Source organism: Mus caroli, unplaced genomic scaffold (assembly GCF_978045245.1).
Source record: "Mus caroli unplaced genomic scaffold, Mus_caroli_1 scaffold_7, whole genome shotgun sequence".
In the NCBI taxonomy this organism is placed as follows: Eukaryota; Metazoa; Chordata; class Mammalia; order Rodentia; family Muridae; genus Mus; species Mus caroli.
The window spans coordinates 18,449,225-18,464,654 of NW_028227262.1; the positions used below are offsets into that span (position 1 = coordinate 18,449,225).

General features: G+C 39.7%; 1 pseudogene; it reads right to left on the bottom strand.

The window, feature by feature from the left end:
• The window catches only part of LOC110287991 (RNA-binding protein 39-like), a 50,970-nt pseudogene extending 37,601 nt beyond the window's left edge, over positions 1-13,369 (bottom strand).
• Positions 13,370-15,430: the final 2,061 nt, after the last annotated feature.

Sequence of the window (15,430 nt, forward strand, 5' to 3'; positions counted from 1 at the left end):
ACAGCAATGGCCTGTGCTGTAAGATCGAGAATTGACAAATGGGAACCTATGAAACTGCAAAGCTTCTATAAGGCAAAAGACACCATCAATAAGACAAAAAGACCACAAACAGATTGGGAAAGGATCTTTACCTATCCTAAATCAGATAGAGGACTAATATCCAATATTTATAAAGAACTCAAGAAGGTGGACTCCAGAAAATCAAATAACCCTATTAAATAATGGGGCTCAGACCTAAACAAATAATTTTCGCCTGAGGAATACCTAATGGCTGAGAAACACTTGAAAAAATGTTCAGCATCCTTAATCATCAGGGAAATGCAAATCAAAAAAACCCTGAGATTCCATCTCACACAAGTCATGATGGCTAAAATCAAAAATTCAGGTGCCAGCAGATGCTGTCTAGGATGGGGAGATAGAGGAACACTCCTCCACTGTTGGTGGGATTGTAAACGTGTACAACCACTCTGGAAATTAATCTGGCTGTTTCTCAAAAAATTGGACATGGTACTACTGGAGGATCCCGCAATATCTCTACTGGGCATATATCCAGAAGATGTTCCAACTAGTAAGAAAGAAACATGCTCCATTATGTTAATAGCAGCCTTATTTTTAATAGCCAGAAGCTGGAAATAACCCAGATGCCCCTCAACAGAAGAGTGGATTAAAAAAAATGTGGTACATTTACCCAATGGAGTACTACTCAGCTATTAAAAATGAGGAATTTATGAAATTCCTAGGCAAATGGTTGGACCTGGAGGGCATCATTCTGAGTGAGGTAACCCAACCACAAAAGAACTCAAAGGATATGTACTCACTGATAAGTGGATATTAGCCCAGAAACTTAGAGTACCCAAGATATAAGTTACAATTTGCAAAACACATGAAACTCAAGAAGAACAAAGACCAAAGTGTGGACACTTTGCCCCTTCTTAGAATTGGAAACAAAACACCCATGGAAGGAGTTACAGAGACAAAGTTTGTAATTGAGACAAAAGGATGGACCATCTAGAGACTGCCATATCCAGGGATCCATCACATAATCAGCCTCCAAATGCTGAGACCATTACATATACTAGCAAGATTTTGCTGATAGGACCCTGATATAGCTGTCTCTAGGGAAACTCTGCTGGGGCCTAGCAAACACATAAGTGGATGCTCACAGTCAGCTATTGGATGGATCACAGGCTCCCCAATGGAGGAGCTAGAGAAAGTACCCAAGGAGCTAAAGGGATCTGCAGTCACATAGGTGGAACAACATTATGAACTAACCAGTACCCCGGAGCTCTTGACTCTACCTGCATATGTATCAAAAGATGGCCTAGTCGGCCATCACTGGAAAGAGAGGCCCATTGGACTTGCAAACTTTATATGCCCCAGTACAGGGTAATGCCAGGGCCAAAAAGTGGTAGTGGATGGGTAGGGGAGTGGGGGAGGAAGGGTATGGGGGACTTTTGGGATAGCATTGGAAATGTAAATGAGGAAAATACCAAATAAATAAATAAATAAATAAATAAATAAATAAATAAATAAATAAATAAATAAAGATAAAAGGCACAGTCAACAGGACAAAGTCAATAGGAGAATTTGAGAACCTACTGTTGGGAAAAATTCTTCAAAAACACATCACATAGAGATCTAATATTCAAAATATATAAAAACTCAAGAAGTTTACCTTCATAAAACAAATAACTAATTACAAACGAAGGTACAGAGATGAACAGAAATCACAGCAGAATAATCAAGAATGGCTAAGTAGCACTTTAAAAAATATTGAATGTCCTTAGTCATAAAGTAAATGCAAATCTAAAGGAACCTGAAGTTGTATCTTTCTCTAAGATTAAACACTCATGCAAATCACATGCAGGCAAGCATGTGGACTGATCCTGGTGGGATTTCAAACTGGTTCATCCACTCTGGAATTCAATTTGATGGTTCCTCAGAAAATTGGAAACAGTTCTTACCTGAAGACACAGCAATAGCACTCTTGGGCATACACACAAAAGATGGCACAACATACCACATAGACACATGTTTCACTATGTTCATAGTAGCCTTATTTGTAATAGTCAGAAGCTGAAATACATTGGATGTGTGTAAACTGAAGAATGCATACAGAAAATAAGGTTCATTTACACAATTGAATAATACCAAGCAACTAAGAAAGAGAACATCATGAATTTTGAAAGCAAATAGATGGAACTAGAAAATATGTTGCGTTAGGTAACCCAGACCCAAAGGGACATGCATGGCACGTACTCAGTAATGAGTGTATACGTAGCCCAAAACTACAGAATACCTAATGTAAGAGCCACAGATCATAAGGGGTTTAAAAAGCTGAAAGACCCAGTTGGGGATAATTTATTCCCACTCAGAAAGTGGAAAGATATCTAGGCTCATTTCTTCCTAATAATCAACAATCCTGGTAAATAACACCACTAGCTGAGGACCAAACACTAAAGACACTGTATATCTTGAACGAACTTGAAGGAGATGATTCACTGTCAGGCTACAACTTTGAGTAATAGAGGCTAGTAAGATCATGAATAAAGAATGGTCTGATATGGTATCTGGTAATAATTCAGCCTCAGTGCCATGATAACTATAAATGTTGGGCCCTCACATGCTATAAAGAATATAAAGAAACAGGAAATTAGGCTGTTACCTTTATCTTGCATTTTCCATACATTAGTCTTTTCAAGTCATTTACACAATAGTAACAATCCTCTCTCTGTATTTGGGGTTAAATAATTTTTAACTGGATTTTTTATTTACATTTCAAATGATATTCCTCCAAGTTCCCCCTCTGGAAGCCCCCTATCTCATCCTCCCTTCCCTTGATTACATGAGGGTGTTCCCTCACCCATTCACTTATGCTTCCTCACCATCAAATTTTTTCTACACTGGAGAACAGAACCTTCACATGACCAAAGGCCTCTCCACAATACAATTTAGATTCATGTTAAGAAGCAACAGAGCAAATTTGAGGGACATGAGACTACAATACTCACATTCTGCAATGTTACTGTACATGCTGTTAAACTCGGACAATTTTATGCCTATAGGGTCTTCTTTGGGCTTGTCTTCATTTATCTGTATCCGTTGGTTATCTTAATTCCAAATTGGGTGATATATCTTCCGGGAGAAAGAACAGATTTTCATCCTTGCATCCACCTAAGTTCTGAGCATACTGCCTTGTAATGGTCTGTATTCAACACATATTCCCTGCTACATTTGCTGAGTGTCCCTGGGGAAGTCATTTCAAATTAGTACACCTTCATGTTAACCTCGTTTCTCTGATGTTCCCTTTTCCTGTTCAACCTCACTTTTTCCCATTCCCAGGAATCTGCCCATGCTTTATTCCTTTCTTCTATCTTTATATTCAATATTATAGATTACATGCTAATTTCCTTCTAATTTCACGTTTCTGTCTCAGATTGGTCCCAATAAATGTAATTGTATTTTCTAACAAACATTACAAAGTTGTTAAATCAGCAAGTGATTTTCTTTTTAGAGAGTGTATAATGCAGAATGAGCTGGCCTTGAATGTACCTAAGGTAGTCATGGTTGTCATTAACCTTCTGATCCATGTTTATCCAGTCTCTTAAGTGTTGACATAGTGGAATATGAAACTTTCTTTGTTTTTGTAAGGTGCTGGGACTATAATAGGATTTTGCACATAATAACCAAACACCCTGCTATCTGAACTTCTATTTTTGATCCTTGAAGAATTCATTGCTCTCTCTCTCTCTCTCTCTCTTACTCTCTCTCTCTCTCTCTCTCTCTCTCTCTCTCTCTCTCTCTCTCTCTCTCTCTCTGTGTGTGTGTTCTTGGTCTATGTTTAGGTGCTCTCGCTTGTGAAAGTATTTCAAAAGGACTAAAGTTAATGTTGGAATGTCTTTCTTAACCATTTTCTACCTTCTTTATTATTTTAAACTCACTTATATATTAGCGTATTTATGGGGACATGGATGTGACATAGTATTGTTATAAGACATAGAAAAATTAAGAAAGTTGGCTCTCATCCTCTGGCATGTACATTCTGGTGATTAACTTATTCTAGCAGGCTTGAGTGCACAGCCATCTCACTGCACACTGACTTATACTTCTGGGACAATGTTTCTCATCGTACCTGAATCTCATAATTTTGGTGAGACTAGGGGGCCATGGAGTGTCAGGAAACACTTAATCTACTACTACCTAGACAAAGTGCTATGATTATAGAAATAAATTTCTGTACATTTATTTGTAGACTAAACTTACATCTTGCATTTCTGAAAATTCTCCCTTCCAGGTCATGTAGCCATAAAATGGGAAAATCATACCAGGTAATGGAAAACATCTCAACTTCATTTTAAACTGAGAACCTGTAGAATATCAGTTTTCACAATTTAATCCTGCTAAAACCATATGGTTCTTCCTTCTGTTTCCCAGAAATGCCTAAAATCCTGTACCAAATTTTCTTTATACTAGACCATCTACCTTCCATCTAATTGTAGTTCTAACTGCAAAGTTGTAAATTCAATGAGGCATTTATTTTTAAGGTTTTGTTAGCACTTATTATTAATAAAGAATAAGGGTCTCAACACCCCAGTTAGGCTACAGCTTTAGAGAGAATCTCTCTCCCAAATTTTGAAGAACCACATGTAGACTGAGTTCCATGTTTGCTACATATGTAGTCTGGGCCCCATTTCAGCCCTTGTATATTCCTTTGTTGTTGGCTTGATCTCTGAGATCTCCCAGGATTTTAGGTTAGTTGACTCTCTTGGTACTTTTGTGGTGTTCATATTCCCTTCAGGGTCTCCAATCCTTTTTCTAAGTACTCCATTAGAGTCACCAAACACAATTCAAAGTTTAGCTATGTATATTTGCATATATTTTAGTCAGGTATTTGCTATAGCCTCTCAGAGTACAGTTATACTAGGCTCTTGTCTGTAAGATTAACAGACTATCATTAGTAATATTGATAGAACCTAGTGGGAAAACTCTCACTCAATTCCTGATTCGGCATGCTGCCAAAACTTCACTAAGGAACATCTTGATGTAATTACATGAGGTCGTTTAATTATGGAGATCTGGACCGACATGCATCCCACACAGGAGATAATGGATGTTGGCCATGAGGCTCAGAAGCTAGTGGGTTGTATGTGGTAAGGGGCTTAGGGGTGTGGAATTCAGCAAATCAACACACTATTGGCTTATTCAAACATCAGCAGAAAAATTACATGTACATGCAGAGTGTCAGAGTTCTGTGAGTTGTTGACTTAGTTTAGATAGCCCTGTTATGTCTTCACATTCCTCTTTATCTTTAAGGTTAATCTGTTCCAAGGAATGTTTTACTACTGGGCATACCAAGGTTTCTTTTTCTTTTCTCTCTCTCTCTCTTTTCTCAGCCCCAGGCAGCCTCTAGGCTTACAAACAACCTGCAATTTCTGAGTACTTTATATGACTTACAGTTCTTGAAATTTCATCTTTCTTTCATTCCCCTCTTCTTCTAGTAAGTAATTCTAATCTTAGAAATTCAGAAGTTTATATCTCTATGTGGAGAATAGAAATAATACTCTTTTTCTATCTTAACTGTAGGTTGGTATTGATATTGGAGGACCATAAACTGTAACAAAAACAGAATAAGAAGGGATAGTAAACAGAACTAGACAGGGACCCTTCTAGTGAGGCTTGAGGGTCTCAGCATGATGCAGGTGCATGTAGATCAGACCTCTGACTGGAACTGGTGAGATGTGCTTGGGGTACCCGGCACATTTGCTGTAGCCAGACTTCTTTCTGCAAGCCTTTTAACTTAGCATATAGATTATTATTATAACAACATAGTTTTAAACACATAATTTTAGATAGTGATGTGCATGGGAGCCCCATAAAGGATCTCAAATAGAGTAAGACTGAATAAAGAGGGAGTATTCTTAGTTCTAAATAGGGCAAGGAGAAGGAGCACCAAGTCTGCGCCAGTCTCCATGGTTAATTTTGTCAAGGCCTTTTTAGAGTTCTATATATTCTTTCCAAATGTCCTGAGCTCTGAGGTCTGTACACACAATGTAATTTTCATTTGACCTCTTAATACTTGGCCACACCCTGACTTACCTGAGAAACAAAGGCAGGGCCATTATCTGACACTATTGTTTTTGGCACTCCAAACCTTGGAAATTTTTCTTTAATAATCTTGATGACTATATTCATACACATATTTTTCTCAGTAAAGTCTATTTCCCAGTAGAAACCAGGTCTGTCTTCCCAGTGTCTTTTCCCTGGATCTACTATAGTGTGGCAGACATTGACTCTTTGGCAGGGCACACCTTTGTGCAGCACCTGTTCCACAAGGTCTTTTAAACCTGGTACATGGTACTTAGGCTTGGAAAATGTGTGGATGAGCTTTCTTACCTCTAAGTGAGTCCACTGATGCATCTGTTTGATCACAGCTTCTGCTTGTCTTTGTGGCAGGATTTTATTTGCCTTGGCAGGGTCATGGAGGGCCTCAGTAGAGCCAGCATTTCTTCTTTGTTCTTATTTTCTTTTTCTTCCCAGTGTCAGTAGACTCCTCTGTTGATATATGGCCTCATAGACATGGGCTGTGGCAAAAGCACACCTGCAATCTGTGTAGATGTTGAGTTTTTTGAGACGACATGTCCTCTGGCAGGGCCTGTTCAGCTACCACAGCTGCTCCAGCATGTTTTTTTTTCTTCCTTCAGTTTCTACTATTCTATACAGGGTTTTTTCCCCAGTCTTAATTTATCTATAACTTAATAATCTTCAGACTGTCAGGATCATTGCTCTTTGGGATGCCTTTTTGGCGGTTAGAACTGCCATCTGATTTCTTTTTTTTTTTCATTTTTTTTAACTAGGTATTTAGCTCATTTACATTTCCAATGCTATACCAAAAGTCTGCCATACCCCCCCACACTCCCCTACCCACCCACTCCCCCTTTTTGGCCCTGGCATTCCCCTGTACTGGGGCATACAAAGTTTGCAAGTCCAATGGGCCTCTCTTTCAAGTGATGGCCTATTAGGCCATCTTTTGATACATATGCAGCTAGAGACAAGAGCTCCAGGGTACTGGTTAGTTCATATTGTTGTTCCACCTATAAGGTTGCAGCTCCCTTTAGTTCCTTGGGTGCTTTCTCTAGCTCCTCCATTGGGGGCCCTGTGATCCATTCAATAGCTGACTGTGAGCATCCACTTCTGTGTTTGCTAGGCCCTGGCATAGTCTCTCAAGAGACAGCTATATCTGGGTCCTTTCAGCATAATCTTGCTAGTGTATGCAATGGTGTCAGCATTTGGAAGCTGATCATGGGATGGATCTCTGGATATGGCAATCACTAGATGGTCCATCCTTTCGTCACACTTCCTAATTTGGTCTCTGTAACTCCTTCCATGGGTGTTTTGTTCCCTATTCTAAGAAGGGGCAAAGTGTCCACACTTTGGTCTTCGTTCTCTTGAGTTTAATGCGTTTGGCAAATTGTATCTTATATCTTGGGAATCCTAAGTTTCTGGGCTAATAGCCACTTATCAGTGTGTACATACTGTGAGAGTTCCTTTGTGATTGGGTTACCTCACTCAGGATTATGCCCTCCAGGTCCATCCATTTGCCTAATAGTTTCATAAATTCATTCTTTTTAATAGCTGAGTAGTACTCCATTGTGTAAATGTACCACATTCTCTGTTTCCATTCCTCTGTTGATGGGCATCTGGGTTCTTTCTAGCTTCTGGCTATTATAAATAAGGCTGCTATTAACATAGTGAAGCATGTGTCCTTCTTACCGGTTGGGATATCTTCTGGATATATGCCCAGGAGAGGTATTGCTGGATCCTCCAGTAGTACTTTGTCCAATTTTCTGAAGAACCGCCAGACTGATTTCTAGAGTGGTTGTACAAGCTTGCAATCCCACCAACAATGGAGGAGTGTTCCTCTTTCTCCACATCCTCGCCAGCATCTGCTGTCACCTGAATTTTTCATCTTAGCTATTGTGACTGGTGTGAGGTGGAATCTCAGGGTTGTTTTGATTTGCATTTCCCTGATGATTAAGGATGTTGAACATTTTTTCAGGTGCTTCTCTGCGATTCGGTATTCCTCAGGTGAGAATTCTTTGTTCAGTCCTGAGCCCCATTTTTTAATGGGGTTATTTGATTTTCTGGAGTCCACCTTCTTGAGTTCTTTATATATATTGGATATTAGTCCCCTATCCGATTTTGGATAGGTAAAGATCCTTTCCCAGTGTGTTGGTGGTCTTTTTGTCTTATTGACGGTGTTTTTTGCCTTGCAGAAGCTTTGCAATTTTATGAGGTCCCCTTTATCTATTCTTGATCTTACAGCACAAGCCATTGCTGTTCTATTCAGGAATTTTTCCCCTGTACCCATATCTTCGAGGCTTTTCCCTATTTTCTCCTCTATAAGTTTTAGTGTCTCTGGTTTTATGTGGAGTTCCTTAATCCACTTAGATTTGACCTTTGTACAAGGAGATATTAATGGATCAAATCACAATCTTCTACATAACAGCCTGTTTTGCCAGCACCATTTGTTGAAAATGCTGTCTTTTTTCCACTGGATGGTTTTAGCTCCCTTGGCAAAGATCAAGTGACCATAGGTGTGTGGGTTCATCTCTGGGTCTTCAATTCTGTTCCAATGGTCTACTTGTCTGTCAGTATTCCAGTACCATGCAGGTTTTTTTTTTTATCACAATTGCTCTGTAGTACAGCTTTAGGTTGGGCATGGTGATTCCACCAGAGGTTCTTTTATCCTTGAGAAGAGTTTTTGCTATCCTAGGTTTTTTGTTATTCCAGATGTATCTGCCGAATGCCCGTTCTAATTCGTTGAAGAATTGAGTTGGAATTTTGATGGGGATTGCATTGAATCTGTAGATTGCTTTTGACAAGATAGCCATTTTTACTATATTCATCCTGCCAATCCATGAGCATGGGAGATCTTTCCATCTTCTGAGATCTTCTTTAATTTCTTTCTTCAGAGACATGAAGGTACTCTACCCAACTCATTCTATGAAGCCACAATTACTCTGATACCTAAACCACAAAAAGACCCCACAAAGATAGAGAATTTCAGACCAATATCCCTTATGAATATTGATGCAAAAAATCCTCAATAAAGTTCTTGCTAACCGAATCCAAAATCACATCAAAACAATCATACATCCTGACCAAGTAGGTTTCATCCCAGGGATGCAGGGATGGTTCAATATAAGGAAATCCATCAACTTAATCCAGTATATAAACAAACTCAAAGACAAAAACCACACGATCATCTCGTTAGATGCTGAGAAAGCATTTGTCAAAATCCAATATCCATTCATGATAAAAATCTTGGAAAGATCAGGAATTCAAGGCCCATACCTAAACATGATAAAGCAATCTACAGCAAACCAGTAGCCAGCATCAAAGTGAATGGTGAGAAGCTTGAAGCAATCCCACTAAAATCAGGGACTAGACAAGGCTGTCCACTCTCTCCCTACCTATTCAACATTGTATTTGAAGTCCTAGCCAGATCAATTAGAAAACAAAAGGAGATCAAGGGGATACAAATTGGAAAGGAAGAAGTCAAAATACCACTTTTTGCAGATGATATGATAGTATATATACCTGACCCTAAAAATTCCACCATAGAATTCCTAAGCCTGATAAACAGCTTCAGTGATGTAGCTGGATATAAAAATAACTCAAAGAAGTCAATGGCCCTTCTCTACACAAAGTCCAAACAGGCTGAGAAAGAAATTAGTGAAACAACACCCTTCTCAATAGCCAGAAATAATATAAAATACCTAGGCGTGACTCTAACTAAGGAAGTGAAAGATCTGTATGCCATCTGATTTCTTTTAGCCACAGCATCTTAGGCCTTTCTCTGCAGATGTCATCAGCCCTCTTTGTCTGTATATTGCTCCATACAGTGGCAAAAGCACACCTGCTGTCAGTGTAGACTTCTCTTTTGCCATTTATAGAGCTTGTATCAAAGCCACAAGTTCAGCAACATCCTTTCAGGGAGGCTGCTGGCCTAGATCACTTGCTTTCTGTCTACCACTGCACTGCTGTCTGCGCCTTCCACTTACCTTCAACCTTGAGGCTACTGCCATCCTTGTACCAACTCAAACTCTCAGGCCAAGGCTGATCTGATCCTACAGATCATTTCGAGTATCAGTTTCTTCTGCCAAAATGTCAGCATAGTGATGAGTAGGTGAAGTCTCAGGCACTATGTTAGTGAAGGTCACTCGTTCAGTCAACAATAAAGCTCTGATAATATGTTCATCGGTCAGGGGAACGTTTGGATAATGTTTTCAATAGTGTTAGTCAGCCATCGGTCAGTGGGGCTGAACCACACTTTCTAGGGCATATGCCAAGTTTTGTCTCAGAGTCAATTTATCTGCGTCCTTGACCAGAAGCCACTATGTGCAGACAAGCAGGCCATCTTACAGCCAGGAGGTCTAATTTCTTACAAGTATGCCACAGGTCATTTCCAGGGTCCCAATCTCTGAGTAAAAACCTCTTTGGCAATACCTTTGTTCTCAGTCACATCTAAGAGTCCCAAAGATGGGGACGACATTAGGACAGTCTTAATAGCATGCAAGGCCTGTTGTTCTTTATTGCTCTATAGGAATGGCTGTTTATCTTTTTAATTCAGCAAAATCTGGAATCCACAATCTGCAAAAGCCCACAGTGCCTAGGAACTTTTCTAACTTGTTTTGCACCGGTCGGTGGAGGAATATGAAACACAGTGTCTTTTTTAGCTGCTTTGACAGGTAGGCCACCAACCTCTTCTAAGGACTCAGCTTCTGAGGTAGCACCCCTTTTGCTATCTCTTTACTTTTAGCCACGAACAGGTGAAGGGTTTGGTCACGGGAGGGGGTCTCCTCTTCTTTTTATTGGGGCAGTCTCTCACTCAGTGCCCTTTTATTTACAGTGAACACATTGATCTTTAGCCAAAAGCTTTCTTTTGTTGCTAGGTACTATCTAAGATTTCTAGTTTTCCTGACTCTTGTGGCCAGCATTTAATTTAAGTTTTTCTCTTGTCTCTTATTTATTTTTTAATTTCCTGGCTTCCTATTTCTTTCAGATCATTCCCAAGTACTAGCATAATTAGCATGTGCGACTTTGCTAGGTTCTACTCTTTGTTATTTACCTCTCTTTGCTCCTGTTTCCTAAATGTAATGGAGATCTCATATAATGTTCGTTCTATTTATCTATCTATCATCTATCTATCTATCTATCTATCTATCTATCTATCTATCTATCTATCTATCTATCTTCTTGTTCCTCTTCCTTGTCTGTGCTTTCATTGGATGCTATCTAATTATCACATCCATATCCTGTTACTTATCTTCTCTCATAGTTCGCCTCTACCCTGGTTTATCTTTCTTTCTCACTGCACATCTCTGATTCTGACTCTGGTCTCTGTCTTTGTCAGCCTCAGGTTTCTTTAACTCTTCTTCTTACCTTCCTCTTACTTACTGGTTCCTCTTCTAAATATTTCTCATTCAGAGTATCTCTCTCATCTCAGACCTCTCTAATCTCCTTCATCTCTATTTTTACTTCTCCTCACTGTTAACCTCTCTATTTGCCACTGTCATCCATCTCTCCTGAGTCTGCTGAAGATTTGCTCTTAGCCTACTTCATTGCAGACCTCTATCCTTCCTTCGTTTCTCCCTCTCTGCACTTCCTTATTGACTTATGCTAACTTTCTTACTGACTTACCCTGTCCTTCTCTTAATTTCTGTAACTTCCTATTACCTTGGTCAGATTGTTGTGGCACTTTCTAGTCCCACAGAGATGAGACCCACATCAGACCCTGGCATTTAGACTCTCAGGTGCTCCTTACCTTGGACAGAAGCCTCAAGTGTGTGGATGCCTCTTTCACTGGAGCTTGGAAACTGCAGCCACAACATCCAGGGCCACTGACTTCTCAAGGACCACCCCTCTTTTGCTCCAGGTTTCCTGAGCTCATTTCTCCCTAGGCTCCAGGTCCATGGGCAGGATCACTGTGACCTGCTGGCTGCTCCCTGGAGCTGGAGTGGGAGGCAGTGCAGCTGAGGATCTGAAAAGAAGTGGTCAGCATAGGGATATGACAGGATTCTTAGGCTTATTCCAAAGGGCATAACTCAAAAACAGTCATCAGTCTTTAGTCCAAGTCCGAACACAAAGAGACACACAAGACATACACAGAAATTGTTTTCATGCAACCACCATAGAATCACAGTACCACAGAAATGACAAACACATGCATGACCAATATAGGGCATCTTACATGCTATTTCCAGAGAAGCCTGACACTATCTGTACCAGACATATACTGAACCCTAGCTGCTGCTGGGTTGAGAAGGTTAGTTTCAGATCCAACTTCCCAGCTTGACACCAGAGCATCCACCAGCATTGTGGCCTTCAACGTTGTTTTGACATGTCTCACTGTCACTGCAACCAACCCAAATGGACCTCTCTCCATGGGAAGGCTCCCAGAATCTGAGACTGGCCTAAAACCAAACCAAAATAATCAGTCAACTCCTTGGAACCAAAACCAAACTTGAAACCTGAAAAAGCAAAAGCAAAACAGAATCCGAAGGTGGTCTAATGGAGGACACACAAGTGAATAAGACATACAGACATACAGGCTTACAGACAGACAGGCAGGGAGGGTTTCCACTTTACCTCTGATGTATAGTGTCTGTGTCCCATGACGAAAACCACAAACAAAAACAAGACAGCAACAGAGGAAAAATAGACACCAGTATAACTAAGCACACTTGTCCGCGCCTGGACTTGTACAACCAGCCAAACGCTGGTTTGGGGTCGGATTCCACATGGACTCCCTTTCTGGCAAAAAAAGCACCTAATTTTTCTCACTCTGCCAGATGACAGTCAGGCCTCTCTGACTGTACCTCACCCTGGGCACTTCCTCCAGGGTCCCCCTTGGACTGTATTCCAAAGTCGCAGCCTGGGGGGGCCTTAAGTCGTCTCACTCCCACAGTCACTGGATACTCATGGTCCACAGTGGCAGCTGCCAGAATACAGAATAACAGAACTGAAAAACCAAGACAGAAGGTGGGACTCAAACCAACAATCTCAGAACTGAAAAACCAAGGCACAACAATCTCAGAACTGAAAAACCAAAACACAAATTCAGCAGTGCCACCCTTAGACACTTAGACAACAGAAAACATACAAGACTCACACAAACAAACGTACCTCCAAGGAGTCTTTTGGTGTTCCTGGGTGTCACACAGATCTCGTTGGGACCTCCAAATGATCGAACCTAGTGGGGAAACCCCCAATCAATTCCTGATTTGGCGTGTACCAAAAAAATCACGAAGGACCATCTTGGTGTAATTACATGAGGTCGTTTAATTACGGAGATCTGGACCGACATGCATCCCACACAGGAGATAATGGATGTCGGCCATGAGGCTCAGAAGCTAGGGGGTTTTATGGGGTAAGGGGCTTAGGGTTGTGGAATTCAGTATAGCGACATACTATTGGCTTATTCAAACATCAGCAGAAAAAAAATTACATGTACGTGCAGGGTGTCAGAGTTCTGTGAGTTGTTGACTCATTTTATATAGCCCTGTTATGTCTTCATATTCCTCTTTATCTTTAAGGTTAAGCTGTTCCCAGTAATGTTTTAACTATGGGGCATACCCAGGTTTGTTTTTCTCTTTTCTCAGCCCCAGGCAGCCTCTAGGCTCACAAACAACCAGCAATTTCTGAGTACTTTATATTACTTACAGGTCTTGAAATTTCATCTTTCTTTCAATATCAGGGATTGTTTGCTTTCCCATTGGATGGGTTTCTAGTCGGTCATTACAAGTACTGTAATACTACTACTACTACTAATAATAATAACATTCCCTGTGAAAATAATGACATTATAAGTTCTTGAAAATGGATGTGGTTTAGAAGCATAAAGAATAGAAAAATAAGAAACAGAAGACACTCAGATAAAATTACTATGCATCAAATAAAAAAAAATACTTTTTACCTAATGAAAAAGAAAGATGAATAGCATCAGGAGGCTGAGAACAAAAACTGATGTCGGCATAAACCTTCCAAAATGCATGAAAAAGGTTCAAGGTTTTTTTTTTTGTAGTTAGAGTAATATGAATATTCAGGAGCACATCTATACACAACCAGGAGATTTGTCTAGTCAAATAACAGATATCCGCTTGTGTTTGACTCCAGGGTCAAAGTTCACTGAACATTTCAACTCACACAGATCCAGTGGCGATTATATAATGGAATCATTGCATACAAAAAGTGTAAGTGTTTCTATCTACCTTAGAATGTATCTATAACAAACACATACATGTTAAGAAATAGTCCTGTTGTAACTTCCTTGTGTTCCTAGCCCAATGCACAGAATATGTCTATCTGCTTTTAATGTGCCATAAGTAATTTTTTTTTTTTGAGACAGGGTTTCTCTGTATATCGTATATTCCTGGCTGTCCTGGAACTCACTTTGTAGACCAGGCTGACCTCGAACTCAGAAATCTGCCTGCCTCTGCCTCCCAAGTGCTGGGATATAAGGCATGTGCCACCACCACCGGCCACAAGTTTTAATAACGGTATATACAATATATTTTTATTATGAGAAGGCTAACGGCAATATAGATTTTATTAATTAAAAGTACCTCATAAAATTAGAAAATTTCTTTGTAGACTAAATCTACAATTTGCATTTCTGAAAAGTCTCCAATCCAGGTCATAAAGCTATAAAATGGGAAAAATCATACCAGATAAGCAAAACTATAGATAAAAAGAAATGAATGAAAAATTCCAACAAAATCTTGAAGCACAAATTTAGTTCATGGTAGTATTCTTGTAGAGACTGCGTGAGTTTAGCAGCAGAGAAAAACTTTTCTCCTTATGTTGTCCAGTATATTCTTTGTAGAAATTAAATCTCATTGGTTGGTAAAGATGCCTTTTATATAATTATTTTCATCCTCTCATAAGTCAAAAGTGCCAAGATGGAAGAAGTTGTAGGAGAATGAAGTTCAGCTGCTTTCAGTGACAGGTGAAAGTGTTAAAGTAGTGCAGGGGTGTCATATATATGCATGAATAAATAGTGTTCTTGATCATGAATCTAAAAGATGCAATGTCAGTGTTAAAAGGACCTGTGTAGATAATATGATCCTGCGGCTTCATAAAAACCATGAAGTTGTGGGAGAAAGAAACTTGAAGAAATATCTCTGTGGAGACCATGGTGAAGCAGGCATTAATTCCTTTGATTTTCTTCACTCCCGGAAAGTCTCTTGCTTACCAGTAGGAGAAATCCCTTCAGCTTGTGATAGTTTGAAGATTCTGGCCATTATTGAAAAAAGATGTGTCATTTTTTTTGATAGGTCTTCTTAGGCAAGTGTATGGGAATTCTTAAGAAAATATTGTTTCTTCTGCCTTTAAAACTTGTCTTTCTTCATATCTCCTCTAGCACAAG